Source organism: Nicotiana sylvestris, chromosome 2 (assembly GCF_000393655.2).
Source record: "Nicotiana sylvestris chromosome 2, ASM39365v2, whole genome shotgun sequence".
Classification (NCBI taxonomy): domain Eukaryota; kingdom Viridiplantae; phylum Streptophyta; class Magnoliopsida; order Solanales; family Solanaceae; genus Nicotiana; species Nicotiana sylvestris.
In genome coordinates, this window is record NC_091058.1 from 48356726 (window position 1) to 48373380 (window position 16655).

A 16655-nucleotide genomic window follows, 5' to 3' on the forward strand; every position below is an offset into this window, starting at 1 on the left:
GTGAACTGTTGGATATGGGGTCTTTTGCGGGCCTTTAAGGAATCTGGAATCTTTTGCTGAACCAGACAATGTACTTAGGGTTCACTTCACCTCTAGCTAGATTTCACACCATGGTCTTAAGTTCAAGAAATCTACATTCATTCCACACTTGGCGAATTTTCCCTTCTGGAAATGCGGCTTTTGGGCCCAATTCAATGACATGTTTACTCAAATCTTCATCATTGGGGACGGTTTGAAATCTTCCTAATTGGCACAAAACCCTGCGTAGATCATAAGGCTGGATGCTCCGGATGCCCATCAAGAGGAGATAACACACTTCAGCTGACATGTACACTACTTCGGTGGCAGGAAGCCATCCGAATACCCACTTAATTTTAACTTCAGTCAAGGATCTCAAATGTGCAATCCAAGCTTCAGTACCCTCGGGGAATTCAATACCTTCCACTGGGCTTTCAAATTCTTCAATGCAGCTTAGACCGGTCAAACCGTAATTCATATACCCAACCCGGTGACAGAGATGTTCTTGCATCCATAATTGTAGTAACAGATTGCAACCTTGGAAGAACTTTCCTCCTTCCCGACAGATAGTTAAGGCTCGGTAGATTTCAGATAAGATTAGAGGAACCACAGTTCTTTTGGATTTCTTGATTGCAACATCGATCATTCCCACGAGACCTATCTCTATATTACCATCTTTTCGCGGACAAACTACAACACCCAAGAAGGCTACCATAAAAGCTAAACCCCGCCTTGCCTCCCATTTGTCTTTATTTCCAGCATGGGTTAGACCAGTGTTCAGCTCTTCAAAACCCCGGGGGTTACCATATCGATGATACAAGAACTGGAGCGTGCAATACCCTTCAGATAAGTTTCCATCCCGAATATCCCGACTAATACTCAGCAAATCCAAAAATCTGTGGGGGGATACCGGTCTTGGTGCCAATGGATATCGACTTCTAAAGTTTCCATTAAGGCCCGCATAACCTGCAACTTCCTCCAATGTAGGTGTGAGCTCAAAGTCAGAGAAGCGGAACACATTGCAAGTTGGGTCCCAAAAAGGTATTAAAGCTTCAATTATGTCCAACCTTGGCTTGGTGTTCAATAGTCCGACGAGGTCTCCCAGAACTCTTACCACTCTTTCTCTACTGCCCTTTCCTAGATCATTCCACCACATGTGGAACTGTAAGGGGATCTCTTTAAGGACTGTGAAGGGTTCAATTTCATTTGCGCTCATCCTGCACATTTATTAAGGTGTTTTAGTAACTCATTTTGACCCAAAAGTGATACCATTTTTTTTAAAAAATTTTACTTTGAAAATGAAACCCAATTTTGCAGATACGGCCTTTCAACACTTCGGAGAAGAAGATTTTAAGGTTGTACCTGCTAACCGTACAAAAATGAATAAAAGGGGCTATTCTTGCAAAAACAGCCTTCCGGCGCCCTTTTTTGAGGACATTCGACTTATTTTAAGCAAGAACAGCATCACCCTGCTTATTGTGACAAAAAATAAAATTTTGTTGTTTTTGGGCTATTTTTGCAAAAAGGGAAATTGGACCCGGTGAGGGTTGCCTACATATCCCACATCCGGTAAAAATCAAACTGGCGTAGTTCGGGGAGATCGGACGAAAATAAACCAACTAATTCTAAAGATAAAACTTTCTTTTCTTTTTCTCTTTTTTTTTCAAAATTGTGGCAGAGTTTTAGTATTTTTTGGACACTGATTTCTCAAAACAAGTAATTGAGTTTCTTTTTCCTAACTTTTCTCCTATTATTCATAAGACGGTCAACATGCAAATCCGAAGTAAATAAATGCACAAGTAGCAAGTAAGATGCATCAGGATGGTCTTTTCATTTCGGGTACACCTGTCCTAGACAGACCCAACCCCTGTATTGAGTCTCCAAGGTCAAATGCACGTGATGCAAACAAACGTTCCTACTAGGGATCCGGTATGAGGCTTTGTTATACTAGGTTTAGAACTTGGGTTTATTGTTCTAGACCTGGCTTACCCGAGCGGACAACTCGAGCTGAGGGGGGCAGCGTACCGGGAATACAGAAGCTTCACCGGCTTAGCAACTTATCCGAACCTCATTCTAAAATGGGAAAAGACTCTAGAAAGAAGAGAAGCCACACGAAGTGCACCCTTCTCCATGATTTAGAAGACTCAGAGAGAAGAAATGGTTTCGTAGCAGTTTATATACAGTTCACAAAATATTAAAGCGGTAAAAGCAATTAGCACGTTAGGCTCAAACATGTAGGAAAATCAGATAATAGATAAAGCCAATCATAACAGCTATTCTAAGCTTGAATTCTTGAACACTGAACCAGAGATTCTGGGTTCGATCCCCAGGGAGTCACCAGAGCCGTCACACCTCCTTTTACACTACCCGAAGGTAGTACAAGGGAGTTTTTTCAATTTAAGTGACATTATTCGAAATGAGATTAATTATTCATTTTTGTTCAGAGTCGCCACTTGGGATGGTTTATTTTCTAGTGTCCCAAGTCACCGGTTTATTTTAAATCCCAAATCGAGGAAGATTTCGACTTTCCTTTTGAAGTCTGCAAACCAGAAATTCTGAATAAGGAATTCTGTTAATCCGAGGGAAGGTGTTAGGCACCCCCGGATTCTGTGGTTCTAGCACGGTCGCTTAAACTATCATAATTGGCTTATTATCTGATTTTAGTACATGTTTTAACCTATGGTACAATTTTTAGAAATTATTAACTGCTTTTAATTATTTTAAAGAAGATTTAACATCATTTAAAACATGTCTTTGGATCACGCCACATGAAATGCACCCGCAATCCGAAAAACAACTTATTCAACATTGTTGAGATTTGGATTTGGGTCACATGAAATGCACACCCGAGTTTAGGACGGTAATGTTATTAAAATAACGCGCCTAAAGCAACTATGCATTTTTAACTTTGCGAGGGCCATAGAAATTTGCTAAATGGCACGCCTCGAATTCTAAGGATTTTAAAGAAATAGTTAAATGAGGGCCACGCATTTGAGATTTTATTTGGTGCGGCGCACCTCCATTTCGATTTTTAAAAGAGAATTCAAACTAAATTTCGGAGGGCCAAAAGCTATTTGTGTTATCTAATATGGCTCACCTCCCTTAGTCAGAGAAGTTTGATTATCTTAACATTAATGGAACTAGGCTTTTACTATCACTTAAACTAACCAAGAATGTTGTTTAAACAAGAAGGAAGGACTGAAGATTGAGGGGACGTCTGGATTGAGCATGAAGCCCAACAGCCTGCAGCGTGCAAGGCCACTCTGATTTAATATTTTCATATGCCAGAATCACATTGGGCTCATTGGAAGCCCAAATTTGGAGAAATAAACCGATTCCATTTCGAATCCCCTCACAGCAGAACGGCAGTCATTTGCTTCCCAATTTACAATTTGAGCTTTTTAAGAAATCACACAATTAGTAACTGAATATCACAAATAAACCATTCTTGCTACTAAACATTTGTTGTTCAAATCACCCGCCATCGTTAATTAATTTAGATTAAAGCAAAGTAAGATTAAACTAACAATTATTCCCAAACCTTAACTAATTACCACAACTTGCCTAATTGAAATTATATCGCCAGTCCCAACACCTACTAGCCAAGCATGTTTATGCAGGGAATGTTTGATGGACAGATGTAAGAATAATTGGGCCTAAAAAAGGGGCCCAAGCACTAACGACAAACAACTTTTCCCAGCAAAAGAATTCACATCTTCAAAGCTTAAAGATATCAACACATCTGAATAATAAAGCATGAGAACCTCAGTCTCAATATCGAACCCAGGCTAGTGCAAAACGACAACAGTTGACAAACAACAGATATTACCAGATATCATCACTACCCTGTGACCCACACACACAAAATGCTTCAAATATTACTAAAAGCTCGTGTCCAGAACTACTTCATGAAGAAAAGGAATACTAACCCAGCAAAATAGCATTTGACACAATCTCTTGTCACTTAATTTACATAATGAAAAGTATGATCTAAATACTGAATCACTTTACACACTCTAACATGGTGTCTAGCATGTTCAGAACCATTATTATTTCAACAGAATCAGATCAAAACCCTCAACTGAACATATATCACTAAAGAAGAGCAAAATACAGAGAAACAGAAATAAAACTAACTAGAAACTAACAGTCTAATATTCAAACATCAAGAATTCCATTTTCCATTTCCAAGTCTCCAATTTGAACATCACATTGTGAGTTTCAAGAGTGTGTACCTGATGTTTAACAAACAAAGCCACAAAAGAATGAGATATCAACAGGCAGCAGCAGTATAGCAGAATCAGCTTAAACCGAAAGGAGTATGGAAGCAATAGAAACAGCCTCACTCAAACCAAAACCAAAGCAACTTCGAAAACCAAACTTTAAACAAACAATTTCACTCCATTTTTAACACCAGATCAACCAGCAAATCTTTTCAGAAATGGAATGCTTGGAAAATCACGGAAAGATTGCAATGAAACAGTAGTTATTTACTGAAATTCTAGCCGTCTTTGTTTTCTGAAATTTTTCCTCTCTTCCCAATCTAAAAAAAATCTCCATGGAACCCCAAGTAACTATGCCTTTATAGGCAAGTTACTAGGGCAACCTTAAGGGTTCAATTTTTTCATTTTAGTCCTTTTTTAATTTTCCTTTTTGCTGCTTAGTCCTTCATTTACTGACTTGTTGGTCAAGTAAGTATATCATGCAGCTTCTAGGAAGCTTCTCAGGCAGTTTCAACAAGATTCCCCTTAACTAAAATCCTAAACTACCCTTTAAACTCCTTCCAATTACTTCAACATACCACATGGGTCAAGTCTAACCCAAGACTCAAACCACGACGAACGGGCTTTCTTTAAAATGGGTCAGAAATGACCCCAAGGCCCAAAACCAATCAGAAATCCATTTGGTAATTCATGAGAAGCAGAAGAAACCAATTAAATGATTTCAAAACCAAAATCTAAACTAAATGACTGATTTCCTTTTAAACTAAACAATGAGTTAGAAATAAAAACATCTGATTAAACTAATTATACGACTAGAAAAATCAGAAAACTTAAATGTCATAAATAACACATAATCATGGCGAGTGAATAATCTAAACAAAAATCAGAAAACAGCATTCAAAAATTTGAAAGGAAAACTGAGAAAGCAAATGGAACAAATACGAGCATGAATCAATCGAGAAGGGAAAATCTAGGTTCAAACCTTGACTAATTTTTAGTCTATTTAAAGAAAAGTAGAAGAAAAGAAGAGGAATAAGAGGTGAAATAACAAAAGTGGACAGAAAAATAACGAAAACTTACCAACTAAACTTGAAACCAATACTGGATATCTCGATTTAACACAACCAGTGTTAATCACTTGTTCTTTGCTAAGAACAAATGACCAACACTGCTTTATGTCAAATTAACCCTTGAAAACTCGAAAATTCGGGAGCCTAAGGTCATGCATGCCACAGATTCAAGAAATTCTGATTTTGGGCTTTTAAAACTTCAAACTTCGATTCAAGATTCGACGAAAGATAGAGTGATTCGAAGAAAAACACATGGGGATTTGGAGTGAGGGAGCCCCGGAGGTTATCCGATGTTAGTTTGGGGTTGAACAGAGGTGGCGCCGCCACCGGAGAGAACAAGGGCAGCGCTAGGGTTTCGATCTTTGATCTGAAATTCAAGGAGTTCTAGAAGGATTTGAAAGGAGTTGTTTGGGGATTTGGGATGTGGAGGTGGAGGAGATCATGAGGTGTTAATTTCAGGGTGGTTGGTGGTGGCACCGCCACCAGTAGCGGTGGGATTTCAAGGGCGGCTACTAGGGTTCAGGTCTGGTCTCTAAGAGAAGGGGTTGGGGGAGACGAAGCCTGGGGGTTGGGTAACGTTTGGACATATATATATTATTGACTCCCCAGTTCCGGACCGTTGGATTAAGGAGATCCAACAGCTGTGATCAAAGGGTAATAAACGAAGTCGTTTCGGATGAAGGGGTGACCAGATCGGGTTGAGACGCGGGTTTGGGCCGGTTCTGGACAGGTAATGAGGCATAATCGTTTGGGCCTGGGAAATTTTAAATAAAAATGGCCCAAAAAGACTTCTTATTCAAATTATTTTATTTTTCTTTTTCAATTTCAAATCCTTTTTCTTTTCAAATTAAAATAAAACCTAAATTAATTTTTAAAACCAAATTAACCTACCCAATTAGATTAATCACTCATCATAATATTTACAATAATTAATTAAATTCTAAATTTAAAGAAAAACTGTAAAATTCAAAATTAAAGAGTTAAAATGCAAAATGAACTATTTTTGTGATTTTCATATCTTATAAAACAAACTAATTTACTAATTAATCTGAAAAATATAAAATTAAATCCTAAATGCAGTGCGTGATAATTTTTGCTATTTTTCATGATTTAAATAAAATTAATTATGCACACAAAATATAAACAAACACGAAAATTGAGCAATTAATTCCTAAAAACAAAATAATAAAAGAAAATTCCTAATTTTGGAGATTCTGTTGGAGTAATTCATGCGAGGCAAAAATCACGTGCCATAGAATTAGGGTTTTAACAGATAGGCAACCACACATTTGAGGAGTGAATGCACCTAAGCAGTTAACCGTTTCTATTATGCATTTGATTAGTTGCTTGCGTCATCCCTGCTTTTCCTTATTTCCATTTGCAACTTCTCTTTTCTCTCTCTTTTTTTCTTTTCTTTTTGATTTTTTTTCTTCTCTTTTTCATTCTTGCCTTCCTTTGCTTGATTTCCCTTTGTTTTATTCTCTCATTTCCCTCTCTTGTTTTGTCATTGTTTCCTTCTCACGGTTTCTTATTTTCTCTCTTCCTTTTCTTTTCGCTCTTATTTTTCCTCTCTTTTTCTTCTCCTCATCTTTTTTATCACTCTTTTTTTCTTTCTTTTGGTTATGGTCGAATCCTACAGAGATTGCCTATGTATCATGACCCCGCATGAATCAGACCAAGCGTAGTTCTGAGAAATAAATGTAAAAATAAAATATTTTGGGATTTTCCAAATTTTCATAAAAAGCAAATGCTTTGATTACAACGACTCAAAAATCTAACAGACTCAAAAAGACACTAACAGACTTTGATGAAAAGCTGAAAATACAGACTCAAACAGAAAAATAAAAATACAGACTCGAAAACAGACTAACAGACTTCAATGAAAATCACGAATACATCAACGTTTCAACTGCTCCTCGGGCCCGCGGGACATCATTCGGTCTCGCCACGGGCCTACGCGCTAAATCCCCTTGGAGGTGGTAGAGATCTTCCATTATCTGGCGAACAAAGGTCATCGCGGTGGCGAAGAACATGGATCTAGTCATATCCTCACAACTACTACATTTCATCGCGATGTAGTCGGCGATCCTTCTGATTCTATCTCTTATGACACCCTTTTCTTGCAACAAACGCCCAATCTGCTGGGCCCTGGCTTCCAAAGTTTGTTCGGCTACATGATTCTGTTCTTGAAGTTGTTGCAAATCTCTTTCTAACTGTGCCATCGCTGTGTAACAGTGTTCCCTTTCTGCCTTAAAGTCTTTTGCTTGTTTGATCATTTTGTTCTCAAAGATGGTAACCCTTTTCTTCAACCCCACAATCTCATTGTCATATTTCTCTTTTAACTGTTTAACCAAGCGCGGTCGTTCTTCCGCATTCTTAGCCAATTTTGTTCAAGCCCTGACTAGTTCACCCTCTGCTTTGTTCAAATCAAAACCATACTCATCCACCTTCTGCCTAAGGTTTTTTATAAGTTTCTCATCCTTTGCACTTCTGGCGGAATTTTCAGTTGTTGTTTTCATTTCTCGAATCTGGGCTCGAAGGGCCTCATTTTCTTTGGCTAGTTTTTCTTTTCACCTTCATCTGCCGCGGCTTGCAAACCATTCTCGATTTGGAGATCCCTGACTTGATTTTCCAGTTTTCCTATGGTGGCCCTGTACTCATTCTCCTTGGCCAACCAAGCCCACTGTTCTTGCGACGCCTCAACGAATTCCTGAATGTGAGGCTTTTTGGCTGGTCTTTCAGGTTCAACCCTTGTGGCGTTCTTCTTTCTATACCAGGAAAGATAGGCGGGTGAGACCTCGCCTCTAGATAGGTCACGCACTCAAGTATTAGCTGTCAAATATTGGCACTCGTTCCAAATAGAACGAACTGTTTCTTCATGAAATTGGCCGTCAGAGCTAACCTCGACCGCATAAATACTAAGATCTTCATCTGGGTGCATCACCTGACACCTTCCCAACTGTCTCATCACCCAGTATGGAGCATAAGGTTGAATGCCTCGAAGACCCATTAGGAGGAAGTAAGGACCGATGGCGGGCATATACACAATTTCTTCAACAGGAAGCCAACCCAGTGTCCATTCTATTTGCCCCGCAGTGATGGAGCGAAGGCGGGATACCCAATCTCCAAACCCCTCTGGTAACTTGAATCCTGAAATCCTTGTGTCGAACTCTTCAATGCAACTTTTCTCTGCGGACCTATAACTCATATACTAAGGGCGGTGACACAGGTGTTCGATCATCCATATTTGTAGTAGCAAATTGCATCCCTCGAAGAAATCTGCCCCAGGTTTATAAGATGTGAGAGCTCGGTATATCTCAGATACTATCATAGGGGCAAGGGTGCTCTTGGCGTTGGTAATCAAGACTTTGACGACTTCAGCCACCCGCAGATCGATATTCCTATCTTTTCGGGGAAACACCACGAGGCCTAAGAAAGCTACCATAAAAGCGAAACGTCTATGCTCATCCCATTTCGCTCGGTTCCCTTTGCTACAAACCCCACTTTCTGGGTTTTTGAACCCTCTTATATGTCCGTACCTCTGGTATATAAAACGTAGAGTGGAAAAACCAACCTCCAACTCGGAGTACAGGACTCCCTTGCTTATTTTTAACAAATCCATGAATTTGTGAGAGTTAACGGCACTTGGAGCGATCAGATACTTATGCCTCAGACCTTCAGTACTTCCCATATAACATGCAATCTCTTCCAAGGTGGGTGTGAGTTCAAAATCCGAGAAATGCAAGATGTTATGAGTTGGGTCCCAAAACGTAACCAACGCCTTTATGATGTCTCCTCTAGGCCTTATCTTCAACAACCCGGCGAGGCCTCCCAAATGTAGATTGACCTTATCTTGCTCTGATTTACCAAGATCCTCCCACCACATATGCAACTCCAAAGGGATCTTGTTCATGATTGTTACTGGCAAACTTTGACTCGTGCTCATTCTGCATATTTATTAGGGTGATTAAGCAAAATCAAGACTCATTTGACTCAAAAACAAAGTTAACACTATTTTTCTCTCTTTTCTTTTCAAATTTTCATTTCAAAATAAAACCCGGATTTGCAAATACGGCCTTTCAGCACTTTCGGGGAGAAGATTTTAAGGTTGTGCTTGCTAACCGGCCAAAATGTCAAAAAAGAGGCCAAAGGTGGATGTTCTTGCAAAAATAGCCTTTTGGCATCCTTTTGGGGACATTCGGCTATTTTCGACAAGAATGACTTCACCTTACTTATTTCCAACAAAGTAAGAAAATTTTGATGCCTTTTGGGCTATTTTTGTAAAAAGGAAGTTGGACCCGATGGGGGTTGCCTACATATCCCACATCCGGTGGGAATCAAACTGGCGTAGTTCGGGCAATTTAAAACGAAAACCAACCTTTTTCTTTTTTTTTTTTCAAAAAAAAAAACAAAAGTTTTTTTTTCAAAATTCCGAAAGAGTTTCAGTATATTTTGGCACATCGGTTTTTCAAAAACAAGCAATTATCTCTCTTAGCCCTCACATTGACTTTCCTTCTCTCAACCTTTTCCCTATAAGCCGGTCAACATGCAACCCGAAGCAAATGAATGCACAAGCAGCAAGTAGGATGCATCATGATGGTCTTTTCATTTCGGGTACACCTGTCTTAGACAGACCCAACCCCTGTGTTGAGTCTCCAAAGTCAAATGCACATGACGCAGATAAGCGTTCCTACTAGGGATCCAGCATGAGGCTGAGTTATTCTAGGTTTAAAACCTGGGTGTATTGTTCTAGACCAGGCTTACCCGAGCGGACAACTCGAACCAGGGGAGGGGGGCTGCGTACCAGTAACCAAAAGATCATTTGGCTTTGCAACTTGTCCGAACCTCATTCTATTTGGGACATGACACTAACAGAAAGAAGTCACGACCAGTGTGCACTCCTCGGGAGAGAGAATAGAGGGGTTTCTTAGCAGTTTATATATACAGTTCAGATAATATCAAAGCGGTAAAAAGCAACATTTAGCACATTAGATCCAACATGTAATAAAATCAGATAATAAATAAAGCCAAATACCATAATTCATCTAAGCTCGAATTCTTGAACCCTGAACCAGAGATTCTGAGTTCGATCCCCAGCAGAGTCGCCGGAGCTGTCACACCTCCTTTTTCACTACACCCCCCGAAAAAGAGTGTATAAGGGAATTTTTCCAATTTAAGTGACAATCGAAACTGGATTACTTTATTTAAAATTCAGAGTCGCCACTTGGGATAATTTATGGTGTCCCAAGTCACCGGTTCAAATCTCGAATCGAGGAAAAGGATTGACACAATATTACAGTCCGCGAACACAGAAATCCGGGTAAGGAATTCATTCAACCCGGGAGAAGGTGTTAGGCATTCCCGGATTCCGTGGTTCTAGCACGGTCACTCAACTGTTATAATTGACCTATTATCTGATTTTAATACATGTTTTAGCCTAGGGTACAATTTTAACTTTGAAACTGCTTTTATTTAATATTTTTAGGAAGATTCAACATCACATAAAATGCGTTGTGAACCACGTCACATAAATGCACCCGCAGTCCGCAACACATTTTATCTAACATTGTTGAGATTTGGATTTGGGTCACATAAATATGCACTCGAGTTTAGGAAGGTAAATTATTCAAATAGCACGCCTAAAGCAACTATGCACTTTAAAATGTGCGAGGGCCATGAAGAATTCAACTAAATGGCACGCCTCAATTTCTAAGGATTAAAATATCAATTAAGCGAGATGCCATGCATTTCAAGATTTTGTTTGGCATGGCGCACCTCATGATTTAATTGGTGAAATCTAATTGACTAAGGGCAAAAATTACCACTACTTTTGGACTAAAAATATGGACCAACTTTAACTAACAGACCAATGTGAGAAAGGACGAGCAAATGGCATGATGATTAAGAAATAACGCAAAGGAGCCTTGGGCTAGAATAATTGGCCCTACGAGAAGGAAGTAACCTAAGTCTCATTCGAAGGAGGTTGTCAAGCTTGGACCCAGGAATGAGCCCAAATTCAGAACCTCAATATTTCTGAGTGAAAGACTCAGTATCGAGTTCCCCACAATGCACAAGGCCAATGCATTCGAATTCGAATTTACCAATCATATTGCTTTAAGAAAATCAAAACAATTAATGATTGTCCTTTAAACAAACACCAGAATACATCTATCATCACTTTACTTTTATGCAAGAGACACAATCTAAGCATCAACTCATTCTTGTTATCCAGCATCTAATACCATCACAACTTTAACCAACAACGTGCATAACCTTAAGGTGACAGAAAACGAAAGACATCTACTACTCTATACTACTAACAGGAGGTCATATTTCAGTCTTTACTGGGCAAAGCTAAAAATCAGAAATCTACACCAAACGAACCACTGATTTTAGCTGAACTAGCACAGATTCAACACCTACAACTTGACTGGAAATATTTCGATTCTAGCTCGTGTAAACCAAAGAAGCTAAACTTATAATTCATCCACTAGTACAAACCAGATTCAAGAGGCAAGGATAGAGATGAGCAAACAAGGCAAAGAAGTCCAATATTGACTACATAGTTTGATGAAAAAACATAAAAGAACAACACTTAAAAACTAACATATTCCATATTTCAATTATATTCTATTCATTGATAGATATACTAATCAAAATCTTTCTAGAAAAAAACTAAGTGTTACATGTTATGCATATGATTGAAAGCAGGAGAAATGAAGCTCAATAACAAATAGCCTCAAATTTCATCAACTTTTCCAGATCCACACTTCAAATTACACTCAAGTGACATCCATAGTGCTGAAAAATACCTGGAAATGAAAGGGAAAACAAGAGAAGTGCAGAAATTAGTAGGCAATAAACAGCAGGACAACAACGAAACAGTGTTTGAAATCGGCCAAAACCAAGGAATTTGAATTGAACCAGCAAACTAGATATTACTACACATAAAACCAGCTCAAACCCCACTTTCGAAACCCCAAAATCAAACCATCTTTAACCCAAGTACAGAATTAGAGTTTTCAAAAGATTTAAACTAATGAAGAGGGTCAGAATTTCAAATCACTCAGAATTTTGAACAATTTCCCATAAAGGAATGCAGAGAAATCAGCGTGTTTCCCAAAGTTTTCAGTTGTTTCAGTTTTGCAGAATTTTCCTTCTCTAATCCTTTCAGGTCTGCCTTGAATATCAAGGTAGAGTGCCTTTATAGGCCAGGCATTTTGGGCAGCCCTAATGGTTCAATTTTGCACCTAAAATCTTTTTCAATTCTCATTCTAGCTCAGATACCCCTATCTTAATTATTAGAATTTCAAAATAGCCCCCAACCCTGCTTCCTAGAAGCTTCCCAAGCAGTTACAAAAGATTCCTTACCCCAATTTCCTAAATTACCCTTAACAACCCTGTTATTTACCCCTAAAACCAACCCGGGTCAAGTTGACCCAGGACCCAAACCCTGGCCTGCCAATTGGGCTAACCCTTCTTCTTTGGGCCTCTAAACTTTCAAAACCCAATCAAAGTAAAGATAAGCAAACAAAGGAAAAATTTGTGTGATTTCAAACTCAGAACTAAACTAACAAATGATGATTTTTTCCTTAAGCTAAAATACCAAATTGAAAGTAACACTAATTTACCAATTTATTAACAATCTAATCCTAAACTATTTATCAGGAAAAAAAATTAACTTAAAATCAAGAAGAAAACAAAGGACATTGGCTAAGATTGAAAAGAAGAACTGGAGAAATGGGAACAAATACGCAAACACACACGGAACAAACTATCCCTAAAGGGGAAACTAAACTCGACATTGATTTCACTCAAAGCATGCTAGAGCAAGAAGAAAAAGCAAAGGCGGGGCAGAAAGACAAACAAAAAGCGAAGAAAAAAAGAACAAACTTACCGATTTAAACTTGAAAACACCGGGCAATTCTGATTTAGTCTCGAAATGGTATAAATCGTCTGTTCTTTGTCAAGAACACACGAAGAACATCATTCTGAGACGAACCAGGTTTGGAACACTTGGGGGAACTAGAGGGATGACCTTGCATGGATGACCCTGACTTTGACCTCTAGAACTCGAACCCTAGATTTAAGATTCAGAAGGTTTTGGAGCTATTTGAAAGAAACTGAATGGGGATTTGAGATGAGGGGAGTGAGGTGGTTATAGGGTGTAATTTTGGGAGGGATTGGAGAAGGCGCCAATACCCTAAGGCGGTGGGGGAATGGTGGCGGCGGATTAGGGTTCTAGTCTTTGAAGAGAGGGGGGTGTGAGAGAGACGATTGGGATGGGGGGTTAGAGGTTCGGACATATAAATACTATCGACCCCCCCCCCACTTCGCGACCGTTGGATCAAGGAAAGTTAACGGTTGAGATCTGCTCAACACAAAACGGGGTCGTTTGGATTGTAAGGGGGTGGACCGGGTAATTGGGAGCGGGTCTGGGCCAATTTGGATGGACATGGGGGAGAATGACTTGGGCCTGGGTAATCTACTTAAATTCGGCCCAAATCTGTCTTTACACTCTTTGTTTCTCTTTTTTCATTTTTTTCTAATTTCTTTTAATTTAAAACTAAGAAAAGTAAACCTAAATTAATTCCTAATCACATTATGCTATCACATTAAATTAATTAACTCTAATTAACAATTAACACAATTAATTAAAAACCAAATAAAAGGAAAACTACCAAAGTTCAACAATTAAAATTAAAAATGCAAAAATAAACTATTTTTACGATTTTCCCTTTTTTATAAAACAACTAATTTGTTGATTAATCCTAAAATGTAGAATTAAATCTTTAATGCAAATCCAACATATTTATTTTTTTGGTATTTTTCATTAATTAAATAAAGTAAACATGCACAAATAAATGCAAACAATTGACAGAAAATGCCACAAAATTCCACAAAATTGCAAACAATAAAAAAAATTATTTTGTTTGAACTTATGAGAGTAATACATATAGGGAAAAAATCACGTGCTCACAAGAGCAAAGACACAGAACACAAACACAAAACTGAAAAACGGAATAAGAGCTGTTAGGAGAAGGCACTGGCAGAAACGAATTTGAGAGTTTGGCTATCGTTGATATCCTCTTCAGTAAGAACTCAACATCGTCTATAAATTGCATTCCTTCCTCTCAGAATTTCCATTCGACTTTGAGTTCTCCTCCTTTGTTGTGCATTGTTTTAAACTACAAACAAAGCAACCGTAAGTGTGATTTGCTGCCGAACTTTGTGTTCGCTGAAACACTGGGGTTTGAAGTACCGCTACACCAGTTTGTATTTCGTTCTATCCTGGGAGGAAATAATCCATAACCTTGGGTACTAGGAGGGGATTAAATTCCTTAAGGAAACACTGTGAATTTAATGGGCTCGAATTAATTACTGTTTCATTTATATTTACGTTTATACGCTAATGTTCTTTTCTCCAAAATTATTATTTACAAATACAGCAAGTAAGAAGATACCAGAAACCAACATCATAATCTTGTTTGGTTATCAGGATAAATTATTTATACATATTAAGTAGATTTATTTATATAAATAAAAGATTTGAGCTAAATCTATTAAATTCTGCCAAATTCGTAACTTCAACTGCATGTCCACCCTTGTTAGTGATGACTTATTAGTCATCAACAACCACCACCCAAAGAATATATTTATTTTACAATAAAATTTAACAATCTTTTTAATAATTGTTTCAGTTGGTGAATCATGGGGTGAGTCCATCATTGGTGGAGGAAGTGAAGTCAGAAATCCGAGCATTTTTCAATCTACCATTGGAAGAGAAGAAGAAGTTTGAGCAAGTAGAAAGGGATGTTGAAGGATATGGACAAAACTTTGTTTTTTCTGAAGAGCAAAAGTTAGACTGGGCAGATATGTTTTACATGACCACTCTCCCAACCCATTTGAGAAAACCTCACTTATTCCCAAAGCTCCCTCTCTCACGTAGGTACTTCTCTCTCTTTCTCTCTCTCTCTAATAAGTCGCACAAAATTCTAAGTTATAAAACAAAAGAGAGTTACAAGAGATTACGAAACCAAAAGAAAAATACAACATGAAAGAATTACACAAGGTATACATACTATTTTGCCAGTTGTATTTTGCTTCTGCACTAACCATTTAAGATCTTTTGGAAATAAAATTTTATAAACAGCTAGCCGCTATATAGTAAGACCCCATTTGTTTTTGTTATGGCTAAGACGTTTGAATCTGAATACACATCTAAATTAAGATGTTGTATTAATATTAAGATAGATATCTGAATCTAAATATATATCTGATTGTATTAGTTCTCAACTATATATATGTACCTTAAGCTTAGATGTAGGTTCTAATTAACTTGTTCCTTGATCTCTCTGTTCCTCATTTAATGTTTGTATGATATGACTGGATACTTTAGGGACACCATGAAAGCACACTGCCAAGAAATCAAGAGCCTAACAATAAGTATCCTATATCAATTGGCAAAGGCTTTAAAGATGGATGAAAAGGAAATGAAAGATCTGTTCACAGATGGATTATTATCCTCCTTGCCCCGAGCCAGACAAAACCATTGACTTAAGTCCTCATTCTGATTCTGATGCCCTCACCATCCTTCTCCAGCTTAATGATACTGAAGGTCTCCAAGTTCGAAAAGACGGTATTTGGGTTCCTATAAAACCCCTCTCAAATGCTTTGATGGAGGTAAATAAGGGCTTCCTTGTTATACGTTAAGTCTTACTTGAGATATTCAAACTTCTAAATTTTCTTGAAAGTGTTTAATTAAGGTAAATGTGTAAATTGATTTGGCAGATAGTGAGCAATGGTGTTTATAGGAGCATTGAGCACAGAGCAGTTGTAAACTCAAACAAAGAGAGACTAACTCTTGCAACATTCAATATCTTTAACCTCGACTCTAAGTTAGGTCCTGCACACAGCCTCATTGGACCACATAATCCTACAAAATTCCGAAGTGTTCGTGTGGATAAATTTTTGCAGGAATTTTTTGCACGAAAACTTGATGGAAAATTGTTCATTGATTGCATGAGGTTAGAGACGAAGGATGACGAATCCTAGGTCGCATTTGATATTCTACTTGGTTTATTAGCTTATCAATAGCACATGAACTTTTTAATAAATTACACTTCCAGCTTGTTTTGATGGTTGTTACCCCTTGTATTGTATTGTATTGTATTAAACTATATTATACTTAGGGGCGGAAGCACAAGCTGAATTACGGGTTCTGCTGAATCAAGTAGCTTTTGCTCAAACAATGTATTTGGTGTTTAAAATTCATCAAATATGTAGAGATATTAAATTTAGAACCCATTAACTAACACTTTAAAGTTGTATACTAAATCCAGAA

General features: G+C 38.0%; 1 pseudogene; it reads left to right on the top strand.

Moving 5' to 3' along the window:
* The window catches only part of LOC104210122 (protein SRG1-like), a 48308-nt pseudogene extending 31942 nt beyond the window's left edge, over positions 1–16366 (top strand).
* Positions 16367–16655: the final 289 nt, after the last annotated feature.